This window comes from Bos indicus, chromosome 8, assembly GCF_029378745.1.
Source record: "Bos indicus isolate NIAB-ARS_2022 breed Sahiwal x Tharparkar chromosome 8, NIAB-ARS_B.indTharparkar_mat_pri_1.0, whole genome shotgun sequence".
Lineage (NCBI taxonomy): Eukaryota > Metazoa > Chordata > Mammalia > Artiodactyla > Bovidae > Bos > Bos indicus.
The window spans coordinates 68,682,769-68,705,641 of NC_091767.1; positions in this window are offsets into that span (position 1 = coordinate 68,682,769).

The following is a 22,873-nucleotide window of genomic DNA, read 5'->3' on the forward strand; positions in this document are numbered from 1 at the left end:
GGGGAGGCCCTATGTATGTTAAGATACCACCAAAGAGAGATATGCCAAAGGAGACACTGTTCAGTATTCAGCCTTACTTTAGGAAAAGAGGAGAGAGTCCAGAATTTTCCAGTTTAGAAAAAATTAAACTGTTTTTCATCTCTAGTATCTCCAGCCAGGCAAAGATTCTCCAGTAAGAAATGGCCCCAGCAAAACAATCAAATCAGATCTATGCTTGTAAGCCCTCTGAAAGGAAGTGCCTAGGAGACCCTTTCAATGAGACAAAAGGACTTGTGAGAATCTTGAGGGTATTGGCCCACAGCGAATGACATGCTCAAAAAAATATATGGACAAAATTCTGAAGACATAGGGTGAATCCCACCAAAATTCCTAGGAAATGCATACAATTTTTAGGAGAATTTTATCAATGAAAGCACTACAAGGTTAGACTGAAAATGAAAGAGATAATTCACAATGAAAAGAGACCACTGGACTTCCACTTTCTACAAGTAGGAATCAGACTGACAAGGCTACTTAGCTACAGACACGCATAATTTCCTATGGGTAAGAAAATGCATCTCAGAGGATGGAACTAAGAGCTCAGCAGGAAGACCTAAAAGCCACAGAGAACAGTTGGCTAGGTAACCTTCTCGGGAAGTAAAATCAGGTCCCAATCAAGAAACATTTTCTGACCCATATAGGGGAAGCCATAGAGGATGAGATAGTTGGATGGCATCACTGACTCACTGGACATGAACTTGGGCAAACTCCAGGAGATAATGAGGGACAGGGTGGCCTAGCATGCTTCAGTTCATGGGGTTGCAAAGAGTTAGACACAACTTAGCAACCAATAACATCAACAAGGGGAAGCCAGTGTGGCCAGTTGGACTTCATAACTGCTGTAGCCTAATGACTGCTTTGTGGCTCCCATCCTCTCCATTTTAAATAGGAGTATCTATCAACAGGGTCTATCTAGTTGCTTTCTCACAACTGTGTTTTAGAGGTGTGAGAATAGAATACTTGTCTTTTAAGTTCAAGGTCACTGTATCAAGAGAAGCTGCAAAAGAGGTCTTATCTATATGATAATCTGGAGCAGATCATCAGATAATGGACTTTCAGCTTGATATCATCATGAGATAAAACCTTGGGGGTTTTGGGAATGGCGAGTATATTTTGCACATGCCAGAGAGTGATTTGCTGAAGCCAGAGGATAGACTGTCACATACGGTTTTCTACAGTCAACCTACTTCTTCCATCCATGCAATGTGAATCTGCAGCTCCTTCCGTTACAGGGTGAAGCCTATTTCTCCACCCCTTGAATCTCAGCTGGCTCCATGACTTGCTTTAGCCAATCAAATGTGGCAAAAGTGATATTGGGGGACTTCTGAGCCCCAACCCCAAAAGGTCTAACAGCTTCTGCCCTCATTCTCTTGCAAAGTGGCTGTCACCACACAAAAGAAAAGCTGATGTCATCCTGCCAAGAAGGGAGAAACCATGTAGCAGAGAACCAGACACCCCAACCAAAAGCCCTACCTGGGGACATGCGAATCAGACCAGACCAAGATGTGAATAAATCCATCTTGTGACATCCAGCCTCCATTGAGATGCCAGATGAATGCAACCACAATATTAAGCCCTAGCAAGACCAGTAGAAGAACCACCCAGCTAAGCCAAGCCCATATTTAGTTTCAAAGCCATGAGCGAATAAACAATTGTTGTTTTAAGTCAATATCTTTGACATGGTTTTTGTACAAATAGGGCTTCCCTGGTGGCAGGGTCTGTAAAGAATTCCCCTGCAATGCAGGAGACCTGGGTTCAATCCCTGGGTCAGGAAGATGCCCTGGAGAAGGGAATGGCAACCCACTCCATCATTGTTGAATGGAAAATCCCAAGGACAGAGGAGCCTGGATAGCTATAGTTCATAGGGTCGAAAAGAGTTGGACACAACTGAAGTGACACAGTACATGTACAATTAAGCACATGTACAAATAATGTGCTTAATTGCCCAGTCGTGTCTGACTCTTGGTGACCCCATGGACGGTAGGCTGCCAGGCTCCTCTGTCCATGGGAATCTCTAGGCAAGAATACTGGACTTGGTAGCCATTCCCTTCTCCAGGGGATCTTCCTGACCCAGGGATCGAACCTGGGTCTCCTGAATTTCAGGCAGATTCTTTACCATCTGGGCCACCAGGGAAGCCCTATGTACAAATAAGACTAACGACTTAGTTAATGTGTCTTTGCTATATAAAAGCCAACCATTGGTAAATACTTTTAATACACAGTCTTTATTTGATTTCATCCCTGATTTGTATCATGGTTGTTGTTATTACTTCTGCTGGCTGCGCGTAGATAAAGAAAAAGAAGTTCAGAGAAGTTAAGTAACTAATCAGGGCTGTGCAGCCTGCAAGTCAACCAGGACTCAAATTTTCAAGTTCTAAAAGCCAAGGGACTAGCTTTAGTAGTTCAAAGTCCTGGATCAAGAGAAAGTGCACCTGAGGAGACACACTTGAGGAGCCTTATCTGCTTCTGAAACTGATGCAGATCATGAGATAATCGATGTCATGTCTGATGCCATGTCGAGAAATAATTTTTTGTTATACCACTGGTGCCTCTTAGATGCTTCACGTAATATTAACATAGTCTTGGAATTCAAACCACTAGAACTTGACTACTGTGAATCAACAGCTTATCTATGGGCAGCTGGACGAGCATGGAGATGTATGAAGTAGACAGATGTTAATGAGACCAAGCACATCCCTGCTTCCAGGCCTTTGCACTTGTTGTTTTCACTGCATAAGCCACTCCCCAAGGAGCCCATGGGGCTTGCACTTCTCCATTCTGTTAAGTTTCTGTTCTATGTTGCCTTGTCTGTAGGGTCTTCCCTAGCTATCCCAACTGGAAAGTGAAAGTGAAAGCCTCTCAGGCTTGTCTGGCATTTTGTGACCCCATGGACTATATATTCCATGGAACTCTCCAGGCCAGAATACTGGAGTGGGTAACCATTCCCTTCTCCGGGGGATCTTCACAACCCAGCGATTGAACACAGGTCTCCCACATTGCAGGCAGATTCTTTAACAGCTGAGCCATCAGGGAAGACATAGAATACTGGCATAGGTAGCCTATCCCGACACAAGATTCAAACCGAGGTCTCCTGCACTGCAGGCAGATCCTTTACCAACTTAAGCTACCAGGGAAGCCCATGGCTGCCACAGCTGGACATGTGCACAGTCTATTCCTCTTTCTAGTTTGCTTTGCTCCATAGCACTTACCACCCTTTGACATGCCATTTGTTTTACTGGTTTGCTTGTTTATTTATTTACTGTCTGCCTCTCCCCATAAGGATGTAAGCTCCACAAGGTCAGGATTTTCATTTTATTTTAATAGTGCATCCCCAGGGCGTAGAAGAGTTCCTAGAATGTAGTAGGTGTTCTGTAAATGCCTGTTGAGTGAATGTTGTTGTTGTTGTTTTAGTCACTCAGTTGTGTCCAACTCTTTGAGACCCCATGGACTGTAGCCCACTTGGTTGCTCTGTCCATGGGATTTTCCAGGCAAGAATACTGGAATGGGTTGCCATTTCCTTTTCTAGGGGATCTTCCCAACCCAGGGATCGAATTCCCTGGCTCTCTGTGAATTCTGTTTTCTGCATCTCTTGTGAAATCAACATTCCCTCGGCCTCTAAAAGAAACTGCTGGCCCTCTTGGAATCCTAAGAAATGGGGCTATTCAGTCCCAATGCCCCCAGTATCCTGAGCCTTGGACCCCAGAATTTCAAGGCACTCATTCTTCCCTGTCTTCCTTTCCCCCTTTTCCATGAGCCTTCCATGAAGTCCCATGGCCACTGCTTCAGCTCTTCTCTAACAAGAGCTCACAGACGCGCATAGAAAGATATAGAAAATGAAGTGATAGGGATTACCTGGTGGTGCAGTGGTTAGAACTTTATCTTCTAATGTAGGAGGTGCAGGTTCAATCCCTGCTCAAGGAGCTAAGATCCCACATGCCTCAAGGTCAAAAAAAAAAAAAAAACAAAGCATAAAACAGAAGCAGTACTGCAAAAAATTCAATAAAACCTTTTAAAATGGTCCACATTTTAAAAAAAATGAGATGATGAAAGGGAAAATGATAGAGGCTTCCTAACAGATTCCAAGCAATGAAGGTGGAGAAATGAACCTGCCTAGTGTTTTCCTCCCATAGTACAGGCAGAGATCCTTGGAAAAATAGCATGGGCTCTTTGGACAGACAACGCCATAACTGCTTGTTTCTACCTCAGTACCTTTGCTAATGCTGCAGACACCTGCACACACACACACATACACACACACACACGCACACACACACATACATCCCTATCTAAAACACCAAACTCTAACCCCAGATCAACCCCATAGTTCAGAACACATTTATTCCTTGCTATTTATTCTCACCACACTAACATTGCTTTTTCTCCTTTGGAATGCTACAGCAACATTTATGGTCCACAGCAATTTATATCCGTCAAGGTCCCAGCAGGAAACAGATGTCACAGTCAGCTGGGATGTCTAAAGAGATGTTTTATAGAAGATCTATCTACAGAGGTGTGAGAAAGGGTTAAAGAACTGTGATATTCTGAGTCCTCTGGGAAGAAGACGCAAAGACAAGAGTAAATTTGCAAAGAATTTTTTAGGGAAAATATTTACAAGGAAAAAAAAATGGGTAATGGTCCAGATAGAGCTGGAAGAACAGTCAGACTATAAGGTGAGTCTGACCCTAAAGGAAGGCCAGAGGAAGAGAAGGTTAAGTAGAAGCATCCTAAAGGGTGATACAGTCTGAGAAAAGCTCAGGATTCGTCCAGCCAATGACAGTCATCAGAAGACTCTGTTTCCCTTAAGAAAGGACAGGTGTGACCTGCCACATCTGTCATTGGCTGGGAGCAGCCCTTGGGAAGTGGGGCCTCATGCTAATGTGATGATGGACTTGACCTCCAGCTCACTTAGTCACTTGTGTTTCCTGTACTCAGCAGTCCGCAAGGCACATTCTTGTGGTCACCACAGTCTATCCCTCCCACCAAGCAAATCTACTTCTCTACAAGATTTGGGCAGCAACTCCAACATGGTTCCAGGTCTTATTTTGTTTTGTTTTGTTTTCTGAGGGGGAATTAGAAGAGGGAGATTAGTGGGATGAACTATTGCCCCCATCTTTGCAATAAACTATGGGGCCAGAACAAATACCAACCTCTCCCTTCTCCACTACGCCTTCTCAATTTTCCTCAACCTTAGCTATGGCTCACCAAAACATTGGCAGGTTTTGGTGGCTTCCCTGGTGGTGTGACCCAAACCTTCATTCCTCAGGATTATGGACCCATAATGATCATTCATCTCAGGCCAGGGTGCTGGCCTGCGTGCACTCACCTTTGCAACATGGCTAAGGAGCACAAGGACAGACCAAGTGGCTCACCAGGTATGTCAGCCTGCTCAGGCTGCTTTTAACAAGAAATTACAGACTGGGAGAGGGAGGGCTTAAACAGCAGAAATTGTTATTCTCTCACAGATCTGAAGAATAGAAGTCCAATATCAAGGTGTCAGCAGGGTTGGTGTCTGATGAAGGGGTCTCCCTTTGGTTGTAGACAACCACCTTCTTGCTATTTACTCCCATGACTTTTCCTCGGTGCCTGCACATACGGAGAGAGCTCTCTGGTTGTCTCTTCTTGTAAGGACACTAACCCTAACAGATCAGGGTCCCATCCTTAGGAACTAATTTAACCTCAATCACTTCTTTTTTATTATTTTATTTTTATTTTTTAATTTTTAGCTGTATTGGGCCTTCCTTGCTGTGCAGGCTCTTCTCTAATTGAAGAGGGCGGAGGCTACTCTCTGGTTGCAGTGCACGGGCTTCTCATTGTAGTGGCCTCTCGTTGCGAAGCGTGGTCTAGGACACTTGGGTTTCAGTAGCTGTAGCACACAGGCTCAGCGGTTGTGGCTTCAGGTTCTAGAGCACAGGTGTAATAATTATGGTGCCCATGCTTAGCGGCTCCAAAGCACGTGCGATCGTCCCCAATCAGGGATCAAACCTGTGTCTCCTGCAGTGGCAGGCAGATTTTTTACCACTGAGACACCAGGCAAGCCCTCAATTACTTCTTTAGAGACCCCTACTTCCAGATACAGCCACACGAGAGGCTAGGGTTTTATCATATGAATTTTTAAGGGACACATTCAGTTTATAACATCTGGATTCCATGTGTGTTTTTTTCCTGCTACTATTGTGTAAAAGCAGATCCATATCTTCCTGCTGATCAAGGTCACTTGCCCCTGTTACTGCAGTGACTCCTTTCCTTGCCTGTTGTCTCTGGGAACAATGAGTCTACTGTGCCCTGACAAGCACCTGCAAGTTGTATTCAGTGATATACTTGCTGTGACCCGTGACAAGTGTGCACCTCTTCAGCAATCAGAACCTCCAACCCTGCAGAACCCAAAGTTGCAGGGACAGAGCATATATTAGTAACATCCCCCCACAGGTCATTGGTGTGATGGTAAATAAGGCCACTCCTGCTGCTACTCCTTGGTTCCTGGACACTTGCATTCTTACTGGGGACTGAAAAACACATGAGTCACTGATTTAATAAATACAACCTGCAACCCTGAATGATGGCATCTAATCCCTTCAGAATGTTTCCTCTAAGCTAGGACTTCCATTGTCTCAATAGAAGGCTACTTCCTTGTTTCGTGAGGATGGCTGCCTCTGAGAATGTAGTATGTAATAAGACAAAAGTATCCCCTGGTCATGGCCCCGGTCTCACACTTTCTCCAATATGAAGTGGATCTTCTGATTAGATGCTGCACTGTGTGGGATTCCATAACTCTGGATCAGTCATCCTATAAACCCCTAGATAATAATGCTAGCTGAGGTTTGGCAGGCGGGAAAGGCAAACCCATACCCAGCAAAGATATTTATCCCTATGAGAAGGAATCATTACCCCTCTCAGGGTGGACATGAGCCAGTGTAGTCTGGCCAGTTGGTTTCCTCCAGGAATAGAGCCAAGATGAATTGCTTTCTTCTGCTAACAATTTGGGCATTCAAAGAAGCAGCAGCTAGATCAGTCTTGGAAAGTGGAAGTCCACGCTATTGGGTCCACACATACCTTCCTCTCTGATACTTCGGCCTCTCCACTCAGGAGCCCATCACACCAGCCTGGGGTGGCTAATGATGAAGTCTGGCTAAGGTTCACAGAACAAGTCATTCAGACTACTTGGTTGTACAGTTGATGGTGGATGCTTACTGGTGAGCATTAACACAAACCAACTTAGTGGTGAATGTGATATAAAAATCTTCACACATCACGTCCACTCCTACATGTCCACCACACACCTGCACCCCAGACCTCACTGCCTGTGTTCCTCTAGTCCTTTCCTTTTCTGACCCAAGACCAGGCTGTTGGCCATCCACTTTGGGCCACTTTTCTTTTCCTACACATACGATCAGGTACACTGCTTACGGTACTACCCACTGGGAAGACCTTCCCTTTTCTACTGTCTTTTAGAAAGTGAAAGTGTTAGTTGCTGATTTGTATCCAACTCTTTGCAACCCCATGTACTGTAGCTCACCAGGCTCTTCTATCCATGGGATTTCCCAGGCAAGAATATGGAGTGGGTAGCCATGTCCTCCTCCAGGTGATCTTCCCTGACTCAGGAGTCAAACCAAGGTCTCCTGAATTGCAGGTGAATTCTTTACTAACTTTTAGGGCCACTTTTAAATATGGGAGAAAAGTGGTTGCTGTCCATTTTGACATGCACCCATGTATTGAGTTAATCCAACTGTAAACCAAGCTGAGGCTTTTTCCTCTTCTTCCAGCTGGTCTTTTGTGATTCTCCTCTGTGGTGATAGACACAAGACGGAGAAGGGCATTGGTCCAACTGTGGTGGGCTACAAGCAGGTCTGGACTACCTAATCTTCACATTAGTCATGCCCTCTAGTCCTAACCAGCCTCAACCTCAGATGTACTATTTCCACACCATGATGGATGCCTGCTGGACCTGTCTGACTTCATGACTTGGAGCTCTGACAGAACCCAGCTCATAATGGGCAGTTCCGGATGCATTGTCCCTTGATGACTACGGCCAAGTACTCTGTTTCCACCAGGATACAGTAACGTGCCAAGAGCTATTTCTCAAAGGGTGCATAATTCTCCACTGCAGATGGCATGACTTTGCTCCAGAATCCCAGGGGCCTGCATTGTGATTCTCCTGCTAGAGTTTTACCATAAGCCAAGGTCACCCCCACCTATCCTTCCCTCCTCCAATCAACTCTCTGGTCCCTTTCATCTTATTTATCTCAAGACTCTGTGCATTGACTTACATAACATTCTGTTAGTTTCCTGGGGCTGCCATAGTCAAGTACCATAGACGAGCTGTCTTAAACAACAGAAACTTATTGTCTCACAGTTACGGAGCTTAGAGATCCCAGATCAAGGTGTGGGCAGGGTTGGTTCCTTCTGTAGGCTGTAAGGACAATCTATCCCATGACTCTCCCCTAGTTTCTAGTAGTTTACTGGCAATCTTTGGCATTCATTACCTTGTAGAAAAATCACCCCATCTCTTTTATCGTCACATGGCATTCCTCCTATGCATGTATCTGTGTCCAAATATCTCCTTTCTATAGGGATGCCAGTCATATTGGATTAGAGGTCCACCCTAAACCATTATGGGGCTTCCCAGGTGATGCTACTGGTTAAGATTCCACCTACCACTGCAAAAGACACAAGAGACTCAGGTTCAATCCCTTGGTCAGGAAGATCCCCTAGAGGAGGAAATGGAAACCCATTCCAGTATTCTTGCCTGGGAAATTCCATGGACAGAGGAGTCTGGCAGGCTATAATCCACAGGATCACAAAAGAGTAGGACACAACTGAGCACGCACGCACTACTCCAGTATGATCTCCTCTTAACTAGTGACATCTGCAACAGTCTTATTTCCAAATATGAATAACATTCAAAGGCATTAGGACTTAGGACTTCAATATATGACTTGTGTGGGACACAGTTCAACCCGTAACAAATATCTTGATGTTCTCTCCTCACTGTAACACCTCTCTCTGACGCTTCCTTCTTCCTGGGATGATAACTGCCTCCTACACCAATCAGACACCACAATTCTTTGAATGTGGACCACTCAGTGGGGATGCTAGTGAGCATGTGGCCCCAGGAGCAGCCCTCCCACTGATGCTCACATACTCACCACAGGCCCCGTCCTTGCCAGATCTTCTGGATCCCAGAAAAACAGGGTGTCCCGAAGCCTGTCACCCTTCCTGACTTCAGGACATCCATTTCACCACTGAAGATCTCTCTCCAGACTTGACTGTGACACACCACATTTGACATTTTTCTCACCAGACAGAGCATGAAAAGGCACTGTTGAAAGAAGCCGTGTCCTCCCCCGAAAGCATAGACTGGACATAGCTGAGAAAGAGCCCAGATGACTTTCATCACTCTCATCATGCCTTTAGCAACTGCCAATTCTGCCCTGCCCCTAAATATTCTTACAAACAAGCAGTACAATGTAATAAGGAGAGCGCTGAGTTTGGAGGACAACTGAGATGCAGCCAGGCTTTGTCATTTAGTACCCAGATGGCCGTGAGTGAGTCACTTTACCTCCTGCTTCTCATCTGGAAAGCAAACAGGCAAGTGAGGGACTGTTAGATGATCTCTAAGATGCCTTCAAATATGAATGACCTAGGGCTCAAGCCCAGCTGGCCATTAACTTTTCCAAAGAAGAAGGAATATATTTTCTTAGTCAGGGCAGTTTATTTGAAAATGTCCCTTTTCCTCAACATCACTAATTATTTGGAGAAGACAATGGCACCCCACTCCAGTACTCTTGCCTGGAAAATCCCATGGATGGAGGAGCCTGGTAGGCTGCAGTCCATGGGTCGCAAAGAGTCAGACACGACTGATCGACTTCACTTTCACTTTTCATTTCACTTTCATGCATTGGAGAAGGCAATGGCACCCCACTCTAGTACTCTTGCCTGGAGAATCCCAGGGATGGAGGAGCCTGGCGTGCTGCCATCTATGGGGTTGCACAGAGTCAGACACTAGTTATTAGAGAAATGTAAAAAAAAAAAAATCTACATTGAGATATCACCTCCCACCAGTCAGAATGGCCATCATCAAGAAATCTACAAACAATAAACGCTTGAGAAGGGTGTGGAGAAAAGGGAACCCTCCTACACAGTTGATGTGAATGTAAATTGGTACAGCCACTATGGAGAACAGTATGGAAGTTCCTTATAAAGCCAAATACAGAACTACCATATGACCCAGCAACCCCACTCCTTTGGCATATAGCTGGATAAAGTCATAATTCAAAAAGATACGTGCATCTCTATATTTATAGCAGCACTATTTACCAATACATGCAAGCAACCTAAATGTGCATCAACAGAGGAATGGATAAAGATGTGGTACACATATACAATGGAATATTACTCGACCATAAAAAAAAATAATGTCATTCTCAACAATATGGATGCACTTAGAGATTGTCATACTGAGTGAAGAAAGTCAGACAGCGAAAGACAAATATCATATGATATCACTTATATGTGGAATCTTAAAAGAATTGTATAAATAAACTTATTTACTAAACAGAAATAGAATTACAGATATAGAAAACAAACTTATGGTTACCAGGGGTAAAAGGGGACAGGGATAAACTGGGATATTTGTACTGGCATATACATATTAGCATATATTAGTTCAGTTCAGTTCAGTCGCTCAGTCGTGTCTGACTCTTTGTGACCCCATGAACCACAGCACGCCAGGCCTCCTTGTCCATCACCAACTCCCGGAGTCCACCCAAACCCATGTCCATTGAGTCGATGATGCCATCCAACCATCTCATCCTCTGTCGTCCCCTTCTCCTCCTGCCTCCTGTTGAATCTCCTTGCAGTGCAAGGGACTCTCAAGAGTCTGCTCCAGCACCACAGTTCAAAAGCATCAATTCTTCGGCGCTCAGCTTTTTTTATAGTCCAATTCTCACATCCATATATGACCACTGGAAAGACCACAATCTTGACTAGACAGACCTTTGTTGACCAAGTAATGTCTCTGCTTTATGCTGTCTAGGCTGGTCAAAACTTTCCTTCCAAGGAGTAAGTGTCTTTTAATTTCATGGCTGCAATCACTATCTGCAGTGATTTTGGAGCCCAGAAAAATAAAGTCAGCCACTGTTTCCACTGTTTCTCCATCTATTTGCCATGAAGTGATGGAACTGGATGCCATGATCTTAGTTTTCTGAATGTTGAGCTTTAAGCCAACTTTTTCACTCTCCTCTTTCACTTTCATCAAGAGGCTCTTTAGTTCTTCTTCACTTTCTGCCAGAAGGGTGGTGTCATCTGCATATCTGAGGTTATTGATATTTCTCCTGGCAGTCTTGATTCCATCTTGTGCTTCCTCCAGCGTTTCTCATGATGTACTCTGCATAGAAGTTAAATAAGCAGGGTGACAATATCCAGCCTTGACGAACTCCTTTTCCTATTTGGAACCAGTCTGTTGTTCCATGTCCAGTTCTAACTCTTGCTTCCTGACCTGCACACAGGTTTCTCAAGAGGCAGGTCAGGTGGTCTGGTATTCCTATCTCTTGAAGAATTTTTCAGAGTTTATTGTGATCCACACAGTAAAAGGCTTTGGCATAGTCAATAAAGCAGAAATAGATGTTTTTCTGGAACTCTCTTGCTTTTTCGACGATCCAGCGGATGTTGGCAATCTTATCTCTGGTTATAAAATAGATAACTAATAAGGACCTACTGTAAAAACAGGGAACTCTACTCAATACTCTGTGATGACCTACATAGGAAAAGAATCTAAAAAAGAGTGGATAAATATGTAACTGATTCACTTTACTGTATATCTGAAACTAACAATATTTTATTTACAATTTACAATATAGTAAATCAACTATACTACAATTAATTTTTTTAGTTTGTATTAAACCTGACAATATTATTTTTATTAAAAGGATCGAATATTTTTGTTTTTTAAGTAATCTATTTTTAATTGAAAGATACTTGCTTTACAATATTGTGTTGGTTTCTGCCATACAACGTGAATCAGCCATAGCAATAAATTTTTAAACTCTTTTAATTAAAAAAAAAATTTAAGAACAGAAAATGTACCTTTTATCTGAAAGTAATAGTGAAACTGAGGACAGAAGACACTTTGGTTCATATTTAAAATTCAGGATCTTGGGTATGTGTATTTCATTAAATAGTTTTCCAGTTCTCTGTCACTGCATAATAAACCATCCCATAACTTAGTGGCTCGAAACAATAACTGATGTAAATCCCTCAAAGCTCTGTGGTCTAGCCGGGCTCAGTTGCGTGGTTTGGGGTCTCTCAGGAAGTTGCAGGTAGCTGGGTTGGCCCACTGATGAAGGCTGGCAGGTGAGGCTGGCTGCCAGCAGGCCACTCAGCTGGGGAACTAAGCAGAGCACCTACCTGAGGTCTCGCCAAGCACCTTGGTCTGGGTGTGGGGGAGGTGGGTGTGTTCCAAGAGTAAGTTCCCAAGGATGAGAGTTCCAGAATGGGAAGCAGAAACCACAAGCCTCCTCTGACCTGGCCCTGGAAGTCCCAGAACACCACTTCGACCACATTCTGCTGACCAGAAACTAAAAAAACCCCACATTTAAGGGGAGAGGAACTGATTTCACCTCTTGATGGAGAAATGTCTAGACCACTTCACAGAAGAGCACGTCAGGAGAAAGAACCATCACATCCAACTTTGAAAAATGCAATTTACCACAGTATGGAAATCTATGATATGATAGATTTCCTATATGCCTATATGATAGAATGCATAGACATGCATAAAAAAAGACACCAAGAACACTTATCTCAGGGTGAAAGAACTTTAAATTTTTTGAAAAGTGCTTATGCAATATTTCATATATATATACCAGGTACTTTTTAAAGCACCTGAACACATATAAACTCCTTTAATCCTCACAAACTCATTCAAGCCACTCTATTACCACCATTTTACAGAAAGGTTAAGGAAACTGCCTAAAGTCATACAGCTAGTTAAGCACTAGAGCTGGAATTTGAACTCAGACAGTCTAAATCTAATCTATATACTGCAATTATGGTGCATGTTTATTTTTTCATTAAGCTTTCTGATTTTTCTACAATTTTATTGTTCTTTTCCAATTTTTATCAATGAATGTGTATTATTTTACAAGTCAGAAAAATGGATACTCACTGATACTGAGAGAAGTCTAGGCAAATGGCTCTGCAAAGTCATATGTGCATTGTTTGGTCATGAACAGGGTATCAGAGACTTAGCAGTTCAGTCTAGAGTGAAGGGGGAGTGGGAAAGCACAGATAGCTTCTGAAGAAAACAGTGAGGTGTAATTCCTGCCCTAGTGATATCCACCAGGGTTCTTGACCTTCCCCAATGAATAGAAATTGACTAGAGGCCACTTTTCACTTTCATGCACTGGAGAAGGAAATGGCAACCCGCTGCAGTGTTTTTGCCTGGAGAATCCCAGGGATGGTGGAGCCTGGTGGGCTGCCGTCTATGAGGTTGCACAGAGTCGGACACGACTGAAGCAACTTAGCAGCAGCAGCAGCAGCAAGCAGCAAAGGCCTGGAAAGAAATCCAGGTGAGGCTTTAATGGGGGCCCCTGCTACAGCAGGGGCAAGTGAGAACAAAGGGTTCCCTTGCTTGCTTGATGGGGGGCAGTGAGGGGCTAAGCTTGTTACTTACATGGGGTGAGGATACAGTGTGTCCAAGGGTTGGGTGGGAGGGGTGACTTAAGGTGTTTTACCCACCCCTTAGGTGGTGTTGTATTCTGTGACATTCTCAGAACCCTGGTTTTGCTTCCAAACCCTACTTTTGCTCTGGGCTCTTCAAAACTGGAAATTGGGTTTTTTTCATCTCTTTATCATCTGTCGGGACTTTGCTGATAGCTCAGTGTTAAAGAATCTGCCTGCCAATGCAGGAGACACAAGAGATGCAGGTTAGATCTCTAAGTGGGGAAGGTGCCCTAGAGGAAGTTATGGCAACCCACTCCATTATTCTTGCCTGGGAAATCCCATGCACAGAGGAGCCTGGCAGGCTACAGTCCATGGGGTCACACAAGAGTCAGACAGGACTGAGCTGGCTAAACAGCAACAATCTTTACAACAATCTTTTGTCCAGAGTTTGTCCCAGCTGCAGTTATTTTTAGTCTCATATAGTTTCTTTGTATTTTGTTGCTGGAGGAGTGGTTTGTCCACGCATAAGTATTGCAGCACTGTAGCAAAGGCTCCCAGGTCCCAGCCTATCTCAGAAACTCAGAGTGCCTGATACATTCTAACTGATGTAGCTGGACTCACTCCAGTAAAATCATGCTGGTGGCATTCCCAGCTTCAGATCTTCAAATAAAATCTTTTCAGATAAACAGCAAACACTTTCATTGTACAAATGTGTCCTCAGTATTGCATGGAATACATTTAAACTAAACATGCATTTGAGTTTTTTTGAAACTCATATTTAACAGAGCAATGTGTGTCTTTATTTGCTAAATGTGACAACACTGCCTGCTGTGAATATGGTGAGGGGCTCTGAGCCCACCAGGAAGCCTGCAAGAATGGGTGAGCCAACATGACCCAGAGGCAGGACTTCATGAAAAAACTCAGCTCCATGGTTTCCCTAATGGAAACTGAAGGGAAGTTCTGAAATTAGGAGCATACCCAATTGAGGCTGTTCTGTGCTTGTGCCTGACAATTTAAAAATAAGTCAGAGGAACAAAATAAGCAGGAAGAGTGGGAACCTTTTATTTGAACTGCCTTCTCTCCTTCTACTGTGTCCTTAGGCTACATTTCTTTGCTGTCACCCTAAAGTGTAAAACTTTGCTCCCCATGAGGAATGAGGAAGAAAAGGAGGGTGCCCTGGACTATGGGGAGGTGGACAATGAAAAGGGCTTAAGGTTTACTGAAATAAAGCGTGTTAGTCACTCAGTCCTGTCCAACTCTTTGCAGTCCCATGGACTGTAGCCTGCCAGGCTCCTCTGTCTGTGGAATTCTCCAGGCAAGAATACTGGAGTGAATTGCCATTCCCTTCTCCAGAGGATCTTCCCAATCCAGGAACCGAGCCCAAGTTTCCTGCATTGTAGGCAGATTCTTTACCTTCTGAGCCACTAGGGTAACTTCTAGTTAAATCTGGAGAGGACTTTTCTTCCTCTCTTATGGTTAAACCTGGGTGGATCACAGATTCTTAGTGACAGCACATATTTCTGTGGGCATGTCTTGCCTGAAGGGTCTTTGAAGAGTCCTCTTTCTTGAGGTTTTGGAGGGAATAATTTAACTCTGACATCAGTTGCAATCCTATTTTCTGGGCAGGGTGTGCTAGTACAAGGACATTGACTGCTGGATTTGCATCCCTGCACTCCATATTCTGACCATGACTTGGACATGTAATTTAACCTGTCTGGGCATCACATTCTCTCTGCAAAACACGGCAGTCTCTCAGTTAGTCTTCCTCCCCTTTTCATTCTTCCCAGTCATTACTCCTTCCAGATCCTCCCTTCCCCAACAGGAAGGACGTTTTCCCAATCCCATTTGCCTGCTCTCCCACCACTTGATACTCTCTGAACCCTTTGTAGCTTCTCCACTCATGCCCTCCTCTCACTGCCACCTCTCCCTGGGTCCACTGGTCTTTGGCTGAGAACATTACAACTCTTCCTGTCTAGGGATATTAGCTCATTGCTGGATGCAGGGAGTGGCAGGTACCTGCAATTAGGAATGCCAGGAGGGTCTTGCAATGCACCCAGTGCTGGATCAAGAGCAAAACCCAGAGAAAGAAAGGATGTATCTTGTGAACACTTTTTACATGACATGAGTGAGTGAGCAGGATGCTTACGGCCACCATTAGAGTGCAATAAAGCACTCTAAGTTGTTGCACTCTAAGTGTAAAGTTGATGTGTTTCAGCAATTTATATCTGCAAAACCACTCTGCCTGAGGGAAGCCAAATCTTGCCCTACATATGTGTGTGTGACTGCACATGTGTGTGCAGGTATACATGTTTCAGGAACTCCAAGTGTCTTCAGAATCTTCATTCAGATCTAGTAATTCCACAGGATCCTGAGCTCCAAGTCATATCACAGAGTTCCTTGATCATTGCCTTCCCAGAAGGCCACAGAATATCCAATCTTTTTCCCAGTACGCTGCTCCCAGAATTAGCCCTCTGGCCAAGCTCTGGGAGGGATGTGTTGCATCCCCAATGTTCAAAGAATTCTGGTAAGAGCTGTACCATCCTGCTGGTGGTTTAGTCACTAAGTCATGTCCAACTCTTGCAACCCCATAAACTGTAACCTGCCAGGTTCCTCTGTCCATGGGATTTTCCAGGCAAGAATACTGGAGTGGGTTGCCATGTCCTTCTCCAGGGGATATTCCCAAACAAGGGATCAAACCCGGGTCTCCTGCCCTGCAGGCAGACTCTTTACTGACTGAGCTATCCTGCTATTTTAAGTAGAAACGATCCCCCTTCCCACTACCACCCCATCATCATTTTATAAAGAGGCCAGCCCCAGAGAACACTTTCATTATCTAATCATCTTAACTTGCATAATTATTTCCCTAAAATGACAATTAGCAGATACACCTCTGGGATTTAAAATATATAGATAGCACAGCCTAATACAAAAAGTGTATCACAGAAGGGAGAAGAGACTGAAGCACAGAAGAAAAGAGAAATGAAAAGACGAGGGAGAAGACCGGGGGAAGTAAAAGGAGCATTGCGGGAGAAAGGGAAAATGAACAGAAAGGAGAAGGGCAGAGAGAGGACCAGGAAGAGGGAAGGGGAGAGAGGGAGGTGCTGGCAGGAAACCTGGTAAAGCTGGTGAAAATGAGTGTTAGCACCCCTCCATCCCAGCAGCCTGAATGCTTCTCCTTCTGCCCTTATGCTTGCCAGAGAACCCATCAAAAGTCACTGCAGCCAGAATCCCCAACCCAGAGTACTTCTCTTGGTCCACTTCCAGTGTGGCTGCCCAGGTTCTGCCCCATTGCCTAAACCCAGGGCCATCTCACTGTCTCATCCTCCAGGTTGACAACGTGTCTACTGACTGGCGTGTTGCTTTCCTAGGCACCACCCTTGGCTCCAGGGAGTAGAACTTCTAGAGGAGTGACTCCCACTCTGGTGCCCAGGCCACACTTCTGGATGAATGCTATGCTTCAGACTGAGCCCTGTCCTGGGATACTCCTTGTCTGGCAGGGAGCATCAGACATCAGACCCCTCTTACCCCCTCTTCTGCCATTCCTAGACAGTATGAGTGTGCCATCAGGAACAAACTTGGAGAACTGGAGATTCTGTGACAGCATTAAAGTTTCTCATCTCCTGCAGGTTTCACGCGGCAGGTATGATGAGGAACAAGCCCAGAGTCTGACAGGTGGGGCTGCAGAGTCCCAGCACCAAGTAGTTCCCAAACCCTCCAGACCTCAGATGTAAGCTAAGAGGTGGAAAAGAAGCAGGAATCCGAAATACAGAACAGGGAACTTTAAACAAATGCCGATAAGACTGACAAACTTGATTCCATCCCACCTCAATTCCCCTGCACCTTCCTGGCTCTTCAAGATGGGTTAGAAACACCATTGCTCTGGCCCCAAGTTCCTGTATATCCATTACACCTTGCCCATGCGTTTGTACCCAGTCCTTCTCTAAGTTAACCTTCTTTACATAGTCCCCATCTGAGTGTGCCAGCTGTTTCCTCTCAGCCCAAATGATACAGTATTAATAAGTGTTAAGAGGGGAAAGGAGTTCTGTGGCCAAATAAGGCTGGAAAAGTCTGGTTAAATGTAACCAGGGAGAGAACAAGATGGCGGAGGAGTGGGTGGACGTGGAGTACATCTCTCTCCACGGATACATCAGGAATACACACAGCAGTGCATGCAGAATAACAGCTGAGAGTGGACAGGAGTACCTGACCAGAGGAAAAAATATATAGACCCATGCAAAACTCAGTAGGATGAAGGAAGTAGGAGGAAAAACAGGAGTGTTAGTACGACCGGGCCTGCCCTCGGCAGGTAGGGGAGCTGAAGCAGGGGTCCGATCCCCACATCGGGGCAATTGTCTGAGTCAGAGGAGAAACATCTGAGGCTGAGAGTGAAACAGCTGAACTGCGGCAGCCTAAATGGAATGAGAATCAGACAGTCCTTGCTGCAGCCATACATACCCCGGACAGGGTGCAGGTCCCCTGGAAGGCGCAACGACTGGAAGCTGGAGCAATCCCAGGGCGAGGGCTGCTGTTGACTGTGGAGAGATGGATCAAGGGGATGTGAGGGAGAGACTGTGGTGGGAAATGCCTGTGGAGGAAAGCCGGGAAGCCATGGAAGCAAGGTGATACTGCTGAGTCACACGTAGGGTTGGAGCCATCACCACAGCCTCTCTCTCCCCACACATCAGCATCGTCCGCTGAGCAGCAGAGAGACTAGCCCATCAAACGCCTGACCCACTGAACTACAGAGTAGGACTCCACCCAGGGGGGGGCCCTGAATGTGACTGACACCCTGAACAACAGAGAATGACCCCAGGCAAGGGAGCCCACTAAGTGCCTGAATGGACAGAGGTACAGAGAAAGACTGGCTACAAGAGCCTTGAAAAAAGACTCTGATAGGGCCATAACTCCTGTGGCGGAGGCACTCCGTGTCCCTGCATACTTGGTGCCGCCAGGGTCCCCACAAGCCAAGCAGCTGTGCCACCTTCATGCCCAACTCTCACTGGGGCAGAGCTGCCATATGCAAAAAAACAAGTCTTGCATCTATGTGTACAGGGTCACTTCGGTAGTGTCCCACTCTTTGCAACCCTGTATACTATGCCCTGCCAGGCTTCTCTGTCAGGGAAGGGGGTTCTCCAGGCAAGAATACTGGAGCATATTGGCCTACACTGTTTGCCATACCTTTCTAGAGCACTATATTTCCCGCTGCCCTAGCCGCCAAGGTACTCTCCTGAGCACCTCGTACTGCCAGAACCCCTGCAATCCAAGCAGCTGCACCACCTCCGCACCTGGCCCTCACAGGGGCAAACCCAAGTCCTCCAGGGCAGCCTCAGGAGTAAACCCCAGTGGACGACCCACATGCAGAAGTGGAAATAAAACAATTGAAACTCGGGGGCAGTGTGACTAAGAAAGAAGACCAAAATCCTTCCCACCAGCTGTACAAGCTGCAGATTAAATCCACATGATCAACTAGGCCAAATCTGTGTCTATGGAATATATAAAAGGTCATTGAGAGCTCCCTCAAAAGAATACTAGCTATCAGCTAGTTCTGATAGCTGTGGATATTGGAGGCAAGAACACACAGGAGTAGGACCAGATTAGAATCTGAGCTGCCACCACAGCAGGTCCAGAGATCAGCACAGTGTCGGAGGGAATCCTAGACAGGTGAGGTGGACAGTGACTCCCAGTGAGGCAAAGAACTCTGACAGCAGTGACTCAAGAAAAACATCTATTATTCGTATGTTTTGACTTGTTCTGTAGATTTTTTTGGATTTTTTATCCTTTTTTTCCTTTTTTTTCCCCCCTCTGTTGTACTTGTCAATTTTATTGGCGCTATGAAATCCAATTAAACTTTTGAGCTTTTTTTTTCTTTTTCTTCTCAGTCATATTTTTATTGTTGTTATAAACCTCTACCTCTACGTTGGGCTTTTGTGGTTCTATGGAGTTTTTCTTCTCTCTCTCTTTTTTTAAATTTAATTTTTAATTTTTTAAACCTATTATAATTTTTCTACATTTGCTTCTCGTACTGGTCTTTTCCCCTTGCAATTAATCTTTAGCATGTATAAATCTTCTTTATCTACCTCTGTTTAACATTGTATATCTATTCTTTCTTTCTTTTCTTTCTTTCCTTTGCTCTCAACATATTTTGCTAGTTGTATTTTCATTGCTTTATTCTCCAATTGACACCTTGCTTTAGCTTTGTTTTCCAGTTTGTGCTTTAGTTAGTTTTGTTCTGGTAGATATAATTTTTGGTTTCTTTTGTTCACCAGTTAAATTTATTGTATCTAATTTTTGTTGGACTTTTTCGATTTTGCTTATGGGTGTATATGTATATGTGTATATTCAGTCACACTTTTTATTGTTGTTGTAAACCTTTGCCTCAATATTGAGCTTTTGCAGTTCTGCAGTTTTCCTTTTTTCTTTCTTCTTCCATTTTTTTTTCTTTTCTCTTTTTTATAATTTTAATTTTTTTAACCTATTTCATTTTTTCTACATTTATTCCTTTGTTTTCTTTTCCTACTATTCTTTTCCCTTTGTTGTTAATCTTTAATATATATAAATCTTCATCATCTACCTCTATTTAACATTGCATATCTATTCTTTCTTTCCTTTCCTCTCAACATATTTGTCAGTTTTGTTTTCATTGCTTTATTCCCCACTTGGCACCTTGCTTTAGTTTTGTTTTACAGTTTGTGCTTTAGTTAGTTTTGTTCTTAACTGGTAAATGTAATTTTTGATTTCCTTTTTCACTGGGTCAATCTATTGTACTTTATTTTTGTTGGACTGTTTTGACTTTGCTCACGGGTGTATATGTATATGTGTATATTCCATTATTTTAATTATTATTTTCCTGATTTTGTAACTTCCATTTGTCTGGGGTTCATCTTTGGTTTCTCATTTTTGATATTTGTTTTAATCTCACTTAACACCATAACAAACCACTTGTGGAATATTTGTTCCTGACCAGAGATCAAGCCCTGAGCCTTTGGAGTGGGAGCACTGACTCCAAGACCCTAGACTACCAGAGAACTAACCCTAGGGAGCATCAAATAGTGAGAACTCACACAAAAGAAACCACTTGAATGCAAGACCTGGCATGACCCAACCACCAATAGCATCTTGTGCAGGTTGCCTCATCTAAATAACAAACAAAGCAAAAATGCAAACCCAATCACCAACAGACAGAATTACCACCTACTCAGCCTTACCCATCAGAGGAAAAACAAACAAAAACTCAGCACAAATCTCACCCTATACGAAGTTTACAAAAACTACTGGGTCAACCTTAGGAGAGCAGAAACCAAAAGGAAGAAAGAATTCAACCTTGAAGCCTGGGAAAAGGAGACCTCAAACACGAAAAGTTTTTAAAAACTTATGAAAAGGCAGGGAATTACTATGCAAATGAAGGAACAAACTAGAAACACAAAAGTCCAAATAAATGAAGAGAAAATAAGCAAACTACCTGAAAAAGAATTTAGAATAATGATAGTAAAGATGATCACAAACCTTGAAAACAAAATGGAGAAAATGCAAGAATCAGTTAACAAAGACCTAGAAGAATTAAAGAATAAACATACAGAGACAAACAACACAATTACTGAAATTAAAAATACTCCAGAAGGAACCAATAGCAGAATATCTGAAGCAGAAGAACAAACCAGTGAGCTGGAAAATAAGATGGTGGAAATAACTTCTGAAGAGCAGAATAAAGTAAAAAGGATGAAAAGAACTGAGGATAGTCTCAGAGACCTCTCAGACAATACAAAATGCACTAACATTAGAATTATAGGGGTCCCAGAAGAAGAAGAGAAAAATAAAGGGTATGAAAAAATTTTTGAAGAGATTATAGTTGAAAATGTGCCCAACATGGAAAAGGAAATAGTCAATCAAGTCCAAGAGGCACAAAGAGTCTCATACAGGGTAAACCCAAGGAGAAACACACCAAGACACATACTAATCAAACTAAAAAGACTAAACACAGAGAAAGAATATTAAAAGCAGCAAGTGAGAAGCAACAAGTAACATAAAAGGGAAAACCCATACACTTAACAGCTGATCTTTCAACAGAAACTCTGCAGGCAAGAAGGGAATGGCAGGATATATTTAAAATACTTAAAGGGAACAATCTACACCAAGATTACTGTACCTGGAAAGGATCTCATTCAAAACTGGTTCAGAAATCAAAATCTTTTCAGACAAGCAAAAGTTAAGAGAATTCAGTACCACCAAACCAGCTTTACAACAAATGTTAAAGGACTTATATAGTCAAGAAATACAAGAGAAGAAAAAAGACCTACAATATCAACCCCAAACAATTAAGAAAATGCAATAGGAACATATATATCAATAATTACTTTAAATGTAAATGGATTAAATGTGCCAACAAGAAGACACAGACTGGCTGAATGGATACAAAAATAAGATCCATATATATGCTGTCTACAGGAAACCCACTTCGGACCTAAAGATACATATATACTGAAAGTGAGAGGATGGAAAAATATATTCCATGCAAATGGCAAGCAAAATAAAGCTGGAGTAGCATTCCTCATATCAGACAAAATAGACCTTTAAATAAAGATTACAAGAGATAAGGAAGGGCACTACGTAATGATCAAGGGATCAATCCAAGAGGAAGACATAGCAATTGCAAATATCTATGCACCCAACATAGAAGCACCTCAATACATAAGACAAACACTAACAGACATAAAAGCAGAAACTTACAGTAACACAATAATAGTAGGAGACTTTAACACCCCACTCACAGAGTCGGACATGACTGAAGCGACTTAGCAGCAGCAGCAGCACATCAATGGACAGATCATCAAAACAGAAAATTAATAAGGAAACACAAGTCTTAAATAATACATTAGACGAGATGGATCTCATTGATATCTTCAGGACATTCCATCCAAATGCAGAATACACCTTTTCAGGTGCACATGGAACATTCTCCAGGATAGACCACATTTTGGGTTACAAATCAAACCTCAGTATATTTAAGAAAATTGAAATCATTATCAAGCACCTTCCCTGACCACAGTGCTGTGGAACTAGATATCAATTACAAGAAAAAACTGTAAGAAACACAAACATATGGAGATGAAACATGTTTCTAAGTAACCAACAGGTTACTGAAGAAATCAAAAGGAAAATCAAAAAATTTCTAGAAACA